Source organism: Pinus tabuliformis, chromosome 2_2 (genome assembly GCF_031772625.1).
Source record: "Pinus tabuliformis cultivar Carrire ecotype Pingquan chromosome 2_2, CPIR1, whole genome shotgun sequence".
Classification (NCBI taxonomy): Eukaryota; Viridiplantae; Streptophyta; class Pinopsida; order Pinales; family Pinaceae; genus Pinus; species Pinus tabuliformis.
Genome location: NC_142300.1, coordinates 714913288 through 714924514, shown reverse-complemented (window position 1 = coordinate 714924514; position 11227 = coordinate 714913288).

Genomic DNA, 11227 nt, shown 5'->3' with positions numbered 1-11227 from the left:
GATTCCATGACAAAATTTGGCTATTGGAACTGCTTGGACATCAAGTCTGAAGAATGAGTCTTTGACAAAGGGGATGTAGGCTCTCGCGATTGAAATATCCCATCCAAATCACCATGTGATGATGGGGCCTCTTAGGACATGGGGTTTCCCTCCCACAAATTATTTCTCCATGTTCTTTGAGGATTTTCCAATCTCATTTTCTAGGCTTTGAGGGTTCACCTTATTTAGCTACCTATTGATGTTGAGTATAGGAGAGATCCTCTTAGTTTTCATTATTCCTCGTATTTCCATTGTTGGATTGTGAAGATTTTGTAGAAACCTGTATTTTAAGGTTGTTTCACTCTTCCCCTTTGATATGCTTGAGTGTTGTGATTCCCTCTTTTTATTATGAGGTTATGGGACAAAAAAATCCTCTAACTTCCTTTGGGGTCAAAACCTCAATTTCTTGTTTAGTTTTAATCCCTCTGCAAAAAAAATCGCATGGGATTCCTAATCAGTATAACTAAGATGAACAGTTTTATGAGGCATTTATGATACAACCTTGATTCAAGGTTTCATCACTTCCTTATGGTTGTGTTGACACTACGATCAACACCCTCCAGAATTTTTCCTACACATGAATTTTTGAGCCTATTGAGGATCTAACGATCTGTCATTTCATAGTTACTTCACGATCGATGAACATTATGCTAATTATTTAAGTATTCTTCTCGATTCCTGAGTGTTAATGTCACTTGCATACACATGTTTAGTCCGTAACAATTTCATGAGCACATTCCTTTTCGTGATCTTGAATAGGAATAATGCAGATCATCAAGATAGTGCCTATGTAATGTTCAACATATGACGACAGTCATTGCACACTTTCAATTGACAATCTCTCACTTTTGGTTGCAACTATACTTCTAGTCTAATGAGCTTTTCCAATTGTTGCTTCTACGCACCTTCGCTTCTGAAAGTGTCACTTTCATGTTTATGACTATCAATATCACTTGTTTTAACTTCAATAAATGTCTCCTTCATGTTATCTTCGATATGTAATGTGTCACTTTCAATGTCGTTCGCATTTTGCAAGTGTCATCGAAAATGTCATCTTTTGGCAAGAAAAGCATCACACATCGCAAAAATGTCATTTTGGTATGTTTCAATGGGTAAACTTAGTATCAATGAGTTATTCTTATCATATATATATGTATTGTTGTCATTCCCAAAGTTTCAAGCACCATCCCACATGTGTCATCACTGTCATCGCAAAGTGTGCCTTTTCTATCGCACTTGGGGTAAGCCGTCGGAATCTCATCGCATTGAGGGAAGTATGTTTTTCTTGTGTTCTGAGTGATCAATGTTGCATGGTGTGTGATCATGCTCAATTCTTGTCCTTGGTGACTTTGGCCTCACTGATCCCACAATTAGCAATATTTGGAAACTTCCCACCCGAGCAACTCAGCCTCACTCAACCTTCCTAAACTACGCATTGCGTAGTCTCAACCATAAAGCTCAGACCTCTCCTATTCGAACCATGCAATGTGCAGTTCCTACCTTCTAGAACTGTGCACTGCATAGTATAAATTCTCAACATTGACCCCTTGAGCTCCAAAACTACAAAACCCTACCTCCTAGCCTGTCACATATTGTGCATTGTGTAATATTTGTCATCAAGATGTATCCCTAAGTCCTTGGGTTGTGGAATTTCACAATCCACTGATCAGTCTCCCTCTAGAACTACACATTGGGCAGTCTCAAGACTGAATGCTACCTCCTTGACCTCTAAAACTATGGAGTCTCTGATTTTAGTCAGCCTCTTCTATGCACTGTACAGTCTCAAGAAAAATGCCTCAACCTTGATCTCTTGAATTGTGCAATTGTGCAAGCCCTAGGCCTCTATCCCTTCGAAAATGTGTAGTAGGAAACCTCAAGCCTCAAGCCTCTAGCACGACCCCTTGAGCCCCTCAACTGTGCAATTATCTTTAACTATCCAGTCTGAACTGTGGACTACATAGTCCCAAGACTCAGTCTTGGCCCTTGACCTCCTCATCTATGCAACAATGCAATCCTTGAGCCTATATCTCATCCTATCACCTAGTTCCAACTCAGTTAATGGTTGTCATGAAGCATGTTGGAATAGGGGCTACCAGACTAATCTTGTCTTGTAATGAGTGGATTTTAGTTATAGGTATCAAATCATTTTATGATAGGATGATGATAAAGGGGATGGAGAAGGAGACCCTACTAGAAGATATCTTTGTATCTGCAAAGACAGATTGATCATTGAATATAATATAAGGAGATAATAGTTTCCAACAGAATATCAAAGATGATGATCGCATGAAGAATCCATATCAATCAGCCCCCTGGAGGATGAATACAAATAAAATTCAAGATACATCTTGAAGTTGCAAAGAAAGTAGCAAAAGGAGTAGCTTGGAAATGCCACATCATCATGAAGTTCCATGTCATCATTCCTCTCAAGAGTCACATGTGTCAAATTGTCTTGCCATGTCATTTATGGAATGTAATTATGTAATGTAAAATGGGTGGTGGGACTTGAAATTTCACCTTGGCTTCTCTAGCATTGGCATTATAGAGAATATCTTTCTTTGAAGAAGCAAGTGGTGACTTAATGTTCCACTATTGGGGCTAGTGTGGTAGTGTTATACTTGTATATCTTGGAACTTCCACTTAATTTATGAAGCTCGATGAGCCAACACATTTTCATTCATGTATCATAAATATAGTAAGACTATTCCTTATATGTTTGTGGCACATGTTTCATTCACATGTACTAAGGAAATCAAACTATTTCGGTGGCTTTGCTAATATCTTGTTGAAGGTGTGTTGTATTTGGCTTTATGATCACATTTGTCTTGTGAACTACTTTGCAGACTAACTTGTGATCTTGTTATTCTCTTATGTGTCTCTTTTAGGATAGTATTATTACTTTTCTTCTAGAAGCTCACTCTCTCTCCCCCTACCATGAAAGTACTTTGTATACATCGCAATTGTATGTCTCGCAATGTAAACTTACTTGTTTCTTCCAAATAGTGTTGCATAAACTCTTATGTTAATAATTGCAGCTAACGAAAATCCCTAAGTGCAATAACAACCGGTTATGTTTCCTGTAGGAGCTCCTACTCCAAATGATGTCAGGTCTAGTTGGGACTTCACATCGGGAGACCCACTTGGTTGATGGATTTCTAGCACCATCAATAGTTGGCACTAAAAGGAGGATAGATGATAAGTTATTCTTGTTGAATCTATTTTAAATCTCTCATATTAAATGGTTCTTTCCAAAATCATAATCCTAGAATGTTTTTCTAGCCTATCCCTTGGTAAACATTTCATCTCTGCGGAACAGTTTCTCAATTGAGATTTGATGGTGTGGGTGGTACATTCATGGCCAAACATATATATTATTTTCTTGCTTTTTTTTTAATATAAGGAAATTGGTGATGATGATGTTGTTTGTATATTATTCACCCTCACTCTTGAAGGTCAAGTTAGGAAGTGGTGTCAGACTTTGTGAGCCACTTCCATTCATTCATTTAATTAATTTCTCAAGGAGATTCATCAATCCTTTGACATGTATGACTATCAAGATGTATGTAATAGGATTGATTTGCTCATAATGAAATTTGGTGAATCTATAGAGGATTTTCTTAATTTTTTTCTTCACCTTTACTATGAATATCCCGAGGGAGTGATTGATTCATATTTTATCAGTGAAAATTTTTAGAGCTTGATTCTAATTTCCTTGAAATCTCTATAATCCAAACCCCCAAACAATTCTCCTCACCCAACTTATGCTGATCATGAGACACCCCTAATTTGTGATGAGGAACCCACTATTCCTTTTGTTCCTTGTCCTCCTTCTTTTCCAATACCAATTTGGGTGCCTCCTAGTGATGATGTAAAAGTTGGGAAATCTAAAAATAAAATCAATGATCCATCCATTCAACCTCAACCCGATGCCCATGTTTTAGATCCTATTGAGATCTTGGAATGGTTTAGCAATTCCATGGATCCTGAAGTAAAATTTGATCCCTTACCTTTTCAAGATCGCACTAATGTACATAAATCTAATCTTGAATCTGGTCCAATTGAAAACATAATTTTCTTAAGGGATACTTTTAAACCTCCATCATCTACATTGCATGATTCCTTGTTTCATAATCTGCTTCATCAATCTACTTCAACTTTTAATGATTTTCAACCTATTGTTTCAAGCAGTAATCAAGAACAAGGTAGTTCCATTTCATAGGTAGAGGAGCAAGGTGTTGAAGACATGCTTCATCTTTCTTCCCTCTGTGAGGATGACAATCTCGAATTCTCAGCTAATCGCACATCTTGTAATCTTGATAACTTGTCAAATGATTTCAAACCATTCATTCAAGTTGAGACTTTAGACAACCATCACCATGACATCTCTATTTCCATTAACACATGTGGTCACCATGACATCCTTATTTCCATTAACACATGTAGTCACCATGACATCCCTATTTCCATTAACACATGTGGTGATGGATACCCAATCTCATCGAACGATATCTTTCCTTTTTCTAAACACTTGGATTTGTACGGTATCAATTTGGAATCTGCCTCTCATAGTTTGCAATGTTCATTTATGCGACAAGATATTCTTTCAATTCATAATGATTCTGAAATTTTTTCAAGACATGCATCTTCAGATATCAAATTTGAAGAAACAAGTTGTCATGTTGTTGAATCTTTGGCATAACCTCGTGAAGAAAAGCAATATCAATCTGAATGTTTCATTGGTATGCATGTTTTCGATCATTACAATGATGAAGATAATCTCATGGGATATAATATGCATGTTGATCCATTGTTTTTACAAGTTCAATCTAATTTCACAATTGGTGTTTCTTCGCCTGAGACTTTTCATCTTTCCTCGCCTTTATCACACTACTCATTGTACCCAGGCACATGTGATAAATTTATTACACTAGCAATCTCTCCAAATCCCTTAGATATTTATCCATCTGGTCATGGTCACAATCGAGTATAGGATGGTGTGGTCTTACGATTAGAGGATGAATAGATTGAATCTATTATTCATGATATGTTCCATTGTAAATATTTTGTTTGTCAGGAGGAAGAGGTTACAATTGTAAACGATCAAGGGAGTTTTCCAACTGATGCATCTCAATTTTTCGTCCATCGAGAATATGATATGTTCAATCTTGAGTCTGATCAAACCAGCTGCATTAATAATGTTTTCATGGATATATCTAATGATCACGGTGCATACCTACTTGTTGATTTTTCAAAGCTACCCATATTTGATGTTCCTCCATCAGAGAGTTCAGAGACCTGTCAGGAAGTTGAGGCATTTCAACCCATGCTGATGACTATGTTAGGTTCTTGCAATTTTGTTGAGATCTCTTAACTATGTTGTATCTAGATTGTCATGCATAATTATTTCTTTAACCTCTATCCATTACTTGTGAGTTCATTCTTAAAATACTTTCACTATTTTCAAGTTGATATTTATTATATTGAAGATAAGATTCCTGATCAGATAAAATAATCTTGCATGGTTAATATTTATTCATCATACATACCCCTTGCATCGTACCCCAGGTTGGAGAACACATATTTTAAATATCTTCATAGTTTCAAAGCTTGTCATTCTCATTATCAATATGGAGGTCATTCTAGATTGGAAGATTCTTTCCTGACAAACGCTTCGTAGATTGGTCACCGTATTATCACTTTTGTGCATGTCATGTATCTAGTCATTTTTTTGCACAATCTCTCTTCTTGAGTGATGGTAAATGCTTGAGTCAATCGACGAATCATGACCCTTATGTTGATAAGAATACCTAGTTTTATTTGGTTGTTGCTTCCAATCTCTCACTAACCTAGAATCTTAATTGGTTTCCTAAATTTGCGATGTTGGTGATTTTTATGAATACCTTAAACTTTTGAATTGCTAGCATGATGTCCAATCAGATACAAATGGAACAAATGGGGAATGGAGGATCTTATAATCACCAATATGATCATGATGTTGGTTCTACCAACTATCTCTCAATCAATCATTGTCCCATTAGAATATCTGATGATAGTTGCCTTACCTTAATTGATTTTGTTGAACCCACTGATATTCACGGTTCATCATTTCACTGTTCATATGCTTGTTAGATAGTTGAGGCACTTCAACATGATATGATGGTTATGGCATGTTATCACCATCTTGACAATGTTTTTGGACAACATCATATTGAATTCCCCTCAAAATATTATCTTTACGATTCCAATGCATTAATTGAATATTCATTTTCTCATGAGCATCAAGGTTTTCAAAATGATTTTTCTGAATATTAAGATCCAATCACTGAATGGTTAGAGAAATATTACATCACAAGCTCCATTGTAAATAATACGTTTCGATCATTTCTGATGTTTGCAAAAACTTAAAACATGAATGAAAGTACTTTCACAAGCATCCTTCAAGGTTTGTATGATCGTCATTTCATGCAAAAAGGTAAAGCTCGAAATTTTTTAAAGCTTGTAAGTATGGCACATCTTTCTGTTGATAAGCAAGACCTTCAATTCATTGTGCAAATTTGTCAAATTGTAGTCTTTTCTTTTACACAATGATTTATACTACTTTTAATTGCTTATATTTTTATGATTGCAGGTCGGGAGTAGTTGCGCTGGCTACATTCAAAATTTCATTATACTTAGCCCTAAACTTCTATCATGTTAGGATAAGAGTAGGTTTAGGTGTATTTTATCTTTTTAGTTGCATTTCATGGTCCTGCACTAGACCTTGCATTTGATTTGTTTACTTTATTTGTTTTCCATGATCCATTTCAAGTTAACTTCCACTCTATTTTTTTCTTTTGTCTTCCTGTTATTCTTTGTCTTCTTTCTCTTTCTTTTGTTTAATAATACTATGCATGAAGATGCTCTCACTTGGCTCAAAAGAAAATGTCGAAAAACTTGAAAAGGGAAATTGCGATGATGAACAATGCTTGGCTTATCTTTTATCCTGTTCTCTATCTTGGGTTTACATATCTTTAGAGTCAATGATGTTTGGATAGAAAATATGATTTGTTCAAGACGAAAATCCTTTGGTAAAACTACGAAGCCCATATCTCTATTAGCATCTTCATTCTTGACTCAGCCCTGTATTGAATAGTGTTTCAACATGTCAACCCAACTGAGTAGAGAAGGGAAAGGAGAAAAAATTTAAGCGCGCATATAACTTTCGTTATTTTTCATATCCCTTAAAATAAGAAACCAACCTCTTCTACTCTCAATAAATTAGGATCCCTCTTCCATTATCAAAATAAATAAGTTCCTTTGCACATTCTATTAGTAACTAAAGAAAAGGTGAAGAGAAAGGCTTACTACACAGGGAGGTGAAGCAAGTAACTTTGTCAGGCTACTGTTTAGACTTATTGGAAGCAAAGAAATGCTTGTGGTTCCTTGATGTGACTCGCCAGGGTACTTTCCAAGGTTGTTGGAAGTGAAGTGACACTGTGGAATGTGCTTAAAATGATCGATATACTTATTATCTTTCTCCCATATAGAAATAGTTAAGGTGTGACTAGTATTATGTTGATGTGTTTGAAGTTAAGAAAGGAATAAAGGATACTATATGTTTAACCAAGATAAGTGGAAAAGTTAGGAAAATCTACATGGTGAATCGATACTTCGTGAAATATTGAGTCCTTTCACTTGAGGAAAAAAATTGAAAATATAAGCTGGAGTTCTACCAATGTGTCACCAAGTGTTGACATTGTTATTAACACCCCCAAAACTTTTTCCTACACATGAATTTTAGAGCCTATTGAGGATCTAATGATCTGTCATTTCATAGTCACTTCTACGCACCTTCACTTATGTAAGTGTTTCTTTCATGTTTAGGACTATCTCCTTCACTTATTTTCACTTCAATAAGTGCCTCTTTCATGTTATATTCGCTCTGGCATGTGTCACTTTTAATGTCATTTGCATTTTGCAAGTGTCGTCACAAATGTCGTCTTTTGGCATGAAAAACATCGCACATTGAACACATGCATTTTTGGTATATTTCAAGGGGTAACCTTAGTGTCAATGAGTTATTCTTATCATATATATATATATATATGTATCCCACACATTCCTGAAGTTTCAAGTACTGTAGCACAAGTTTAATCACCATCATCACAAAGTGTACCTTTTATGTCGCACTTGGGGTAAGCCATTGCAATGTCATTGCATTGAGGGAAGTGTGTTGTTCATGTGTTCTAAGTGATCAATGCTGCATTGTAAACTATTCTAAGTGTGTGATCATGCTCAAGTGTTGTCCTTGTTCACTTTGGCCTCAATGATCCCACAATTAGCTAGATCCATAAAACTTCTCGCCTGAGCAACTTGGCCTCACTTAGCCTTCCTAAACTGCACATTGCATAGTCTTAGCCCTCAAGATTAGACCTTGCCTCTTGGAACCATGCAATTCACAATTCCTGCCTTCTAGAACCACGCACTATCTAGTCTCAGTGCCTAACCCTAACCCCTTGAGCTCCAGAACTACACAACCCTATATCCTAGCCAGTCTCTTGTTGTGCATTGCATAGTATCAGTCATCAAGTTGTATCCCTGAGTCCTTGAGCTACAAAACTATGCAATCGATTGAGTAGTCGACCTCGATAACTATGCATTGAATAGTCTCAATGCTCAAGACTACCTCCTTGACCTCCAGAAAAATGTAGTCTATACCTTTAGTTAGCCTCTTCTGTGCACTGCAGAGCCAAGAAACAAGCCTTAGACTTGAGCTCTTGAATTGTGTAACTGCACAAGCCCTAGGCCTCTGTCCCTTCAGAACTATGCAGTGGGAAACCTCAATCCTCAAGCATCCAACCTGACCCCTTGAGCCCCTCAACTGTGCTATTGTCTTTCCATGGCTAGCTTTAACTGTGAACAATGTAGTATCAAGGCTCAGTCTTGGCCCCCAACCTCCTGAGCTATGCAACTACAAAATACTTGAGCCTATATCCCACCCGGTTCCAACTTAGTTAATGATTTTCATGAATTATGTTTGATTAGGGGTTTACCTGACTGATGTTGTATTATCATGAGTGGATTTTAGTTGTAGGTATCAAATCATGTTATGATACGATGATGATAAAGGAGATGGAGAAGGAGACTCTGCTAGAAGACTCCTTTATAGTTGTAAAGACAAAGTTGATCATTGAAGAGAAGATGACGAGACACTAGCTTCCGACAGAAGATCAAAGATCATGATCGCATGAACTCTCCATATAAATCAACCCCTTGGAGTATGAATACAAAGAACATGCAGTATCCATCATGAAGATGCAGAGAAAGAAACAAAAGGAGCATCTTGGAAATGCCACATCATCTTGAAGTTCCATGTCATTCTTCCTCTCAATAGTCACATGTGTCATAGTGTCTTGCCACATTATTTATGGAATGTAATTATGTAATATAAAATGGGTGGAAGACCAAGCATCCCAAATGGAATATGAAGAATCACTATTGAGTTGTAAAGTCATATAGAATCTCAAAGGTCATGTAAGAATTTGAAAAGTCATTATAGAATATCAAGGGTCATGAGGGAGGTCAAGAGTCACATGGGAGGTGGAGAGTCACCTCATTTGTTATAAATACGCCCTCATAACTCATAGGGGGATTTTGGGACTTGAACTTTCACCTTGGCTTCTCTAGCATTGGCATAGGAGAGAAGATATTTATTTAGAGAAGAAAGCGGTGACTTAATGATCCACTATTGGGGCTAGCGTGGTAGGATTGTACATGTATATATTGGCACTTCCACTTAGTATATGAAGCTCTATGAGGCAACACAATTTCATGCATGTATCGTAAATATAATAAGACTATTATCTATATGTTTGCGGTATATGTTTTTCTCACATGTACTAAGGAACTAAAACTATTTTGGTGGCTTTGGTACTTATCTTTTTGAACGTGTGTTGTATTTGGTTTTATGATCATGGTTGTCTTGTGAACTACTTTGTGGAATAACTTGTGATCCTCTTATGCTCTTATGTGTCTCTTTTAGAATAGTAATATTATTTTTCTTATAATGGCTCACTCTCTCTCCCACTGCCCTAAAAGTACTTTGTATACATCACAATTATATGCCTCACAATATCAACTTACTTGTTTGTTCCAAACAATATTGCATAACCTCTTATGTTAATAATTGCAGCAAAGGAAAATCCCTAAGGACAATGGAAACTGACTGTGTTTCTAGTTGGGGCTCCTACTCCAAACTGTTTGATGTCTAGTTCGGACTTCACATTGGGGAGACCCCCTTGGTTGACAGATTTCCAGTACCATCAACAGGTTGATGACATTTTAATTAATATCTTTAGTAGCTAAAGGGGAATATTCAGTATCTTACCTTATTTTAAGTGGATCAGAATGTGAATGTGGTAATAATATATCATGCTAAACCTTCCTTTATAGGTAATACATTTTTCCATGAAGAAAACCAATTCTCTCCATAGCTGTAATCGTACGTCCCTATAAAAATTATTCATGAGGTTGTGCAACAAAGAAGGATTTTTGAGAAATTGAGCCAAGCTATCATTCATATTTTTATTTTTTAGACCATATTTCTCCCTACTACAGGAGAATTTTCACCATGTTAATAGACTCTTTTGTGATAATAATTGTGAATTTCCACACAAAAGATTGAGTCCCATTGAAAATTTAGGAAAATTCTAGTGTAACATATGCATCTGAATCCTCTAATTTATAAAAGAACCTAATTCATTTTTCCTAAGAACATATTTCCACAACCACAAGGTTAAATCTTCTCATTTTGATGCCCTCAAGAATGTCCAATTCACCAATGCCCCCATTTTTCTTATCTACTTGAAATCACATAGTAGTTTGTTGTATGTAGAGTTATGATTCAATAGTCAATTGTGGAAAATATTTACATGTCTAATAAACAATTATCAATAGATTTGAAATTAATCATCTTGAAAAGATGTAAGACACACATAAATGACATTTGGGTATGGTGATTTCACTGTGGGCTAATGTGATAAGAGTAGGGAAATCCTCAACACATGTTTGGAGATCCCAATCACCTCAAATCATCGCATAATTGTATGCTACTAAATTTACTTCATTATGCCACTGAGTAGAATATTAAAGTATTATCCCTCATCATGCTATGAAATGGACGTTGATTAATAATAAAGCATGATATGAA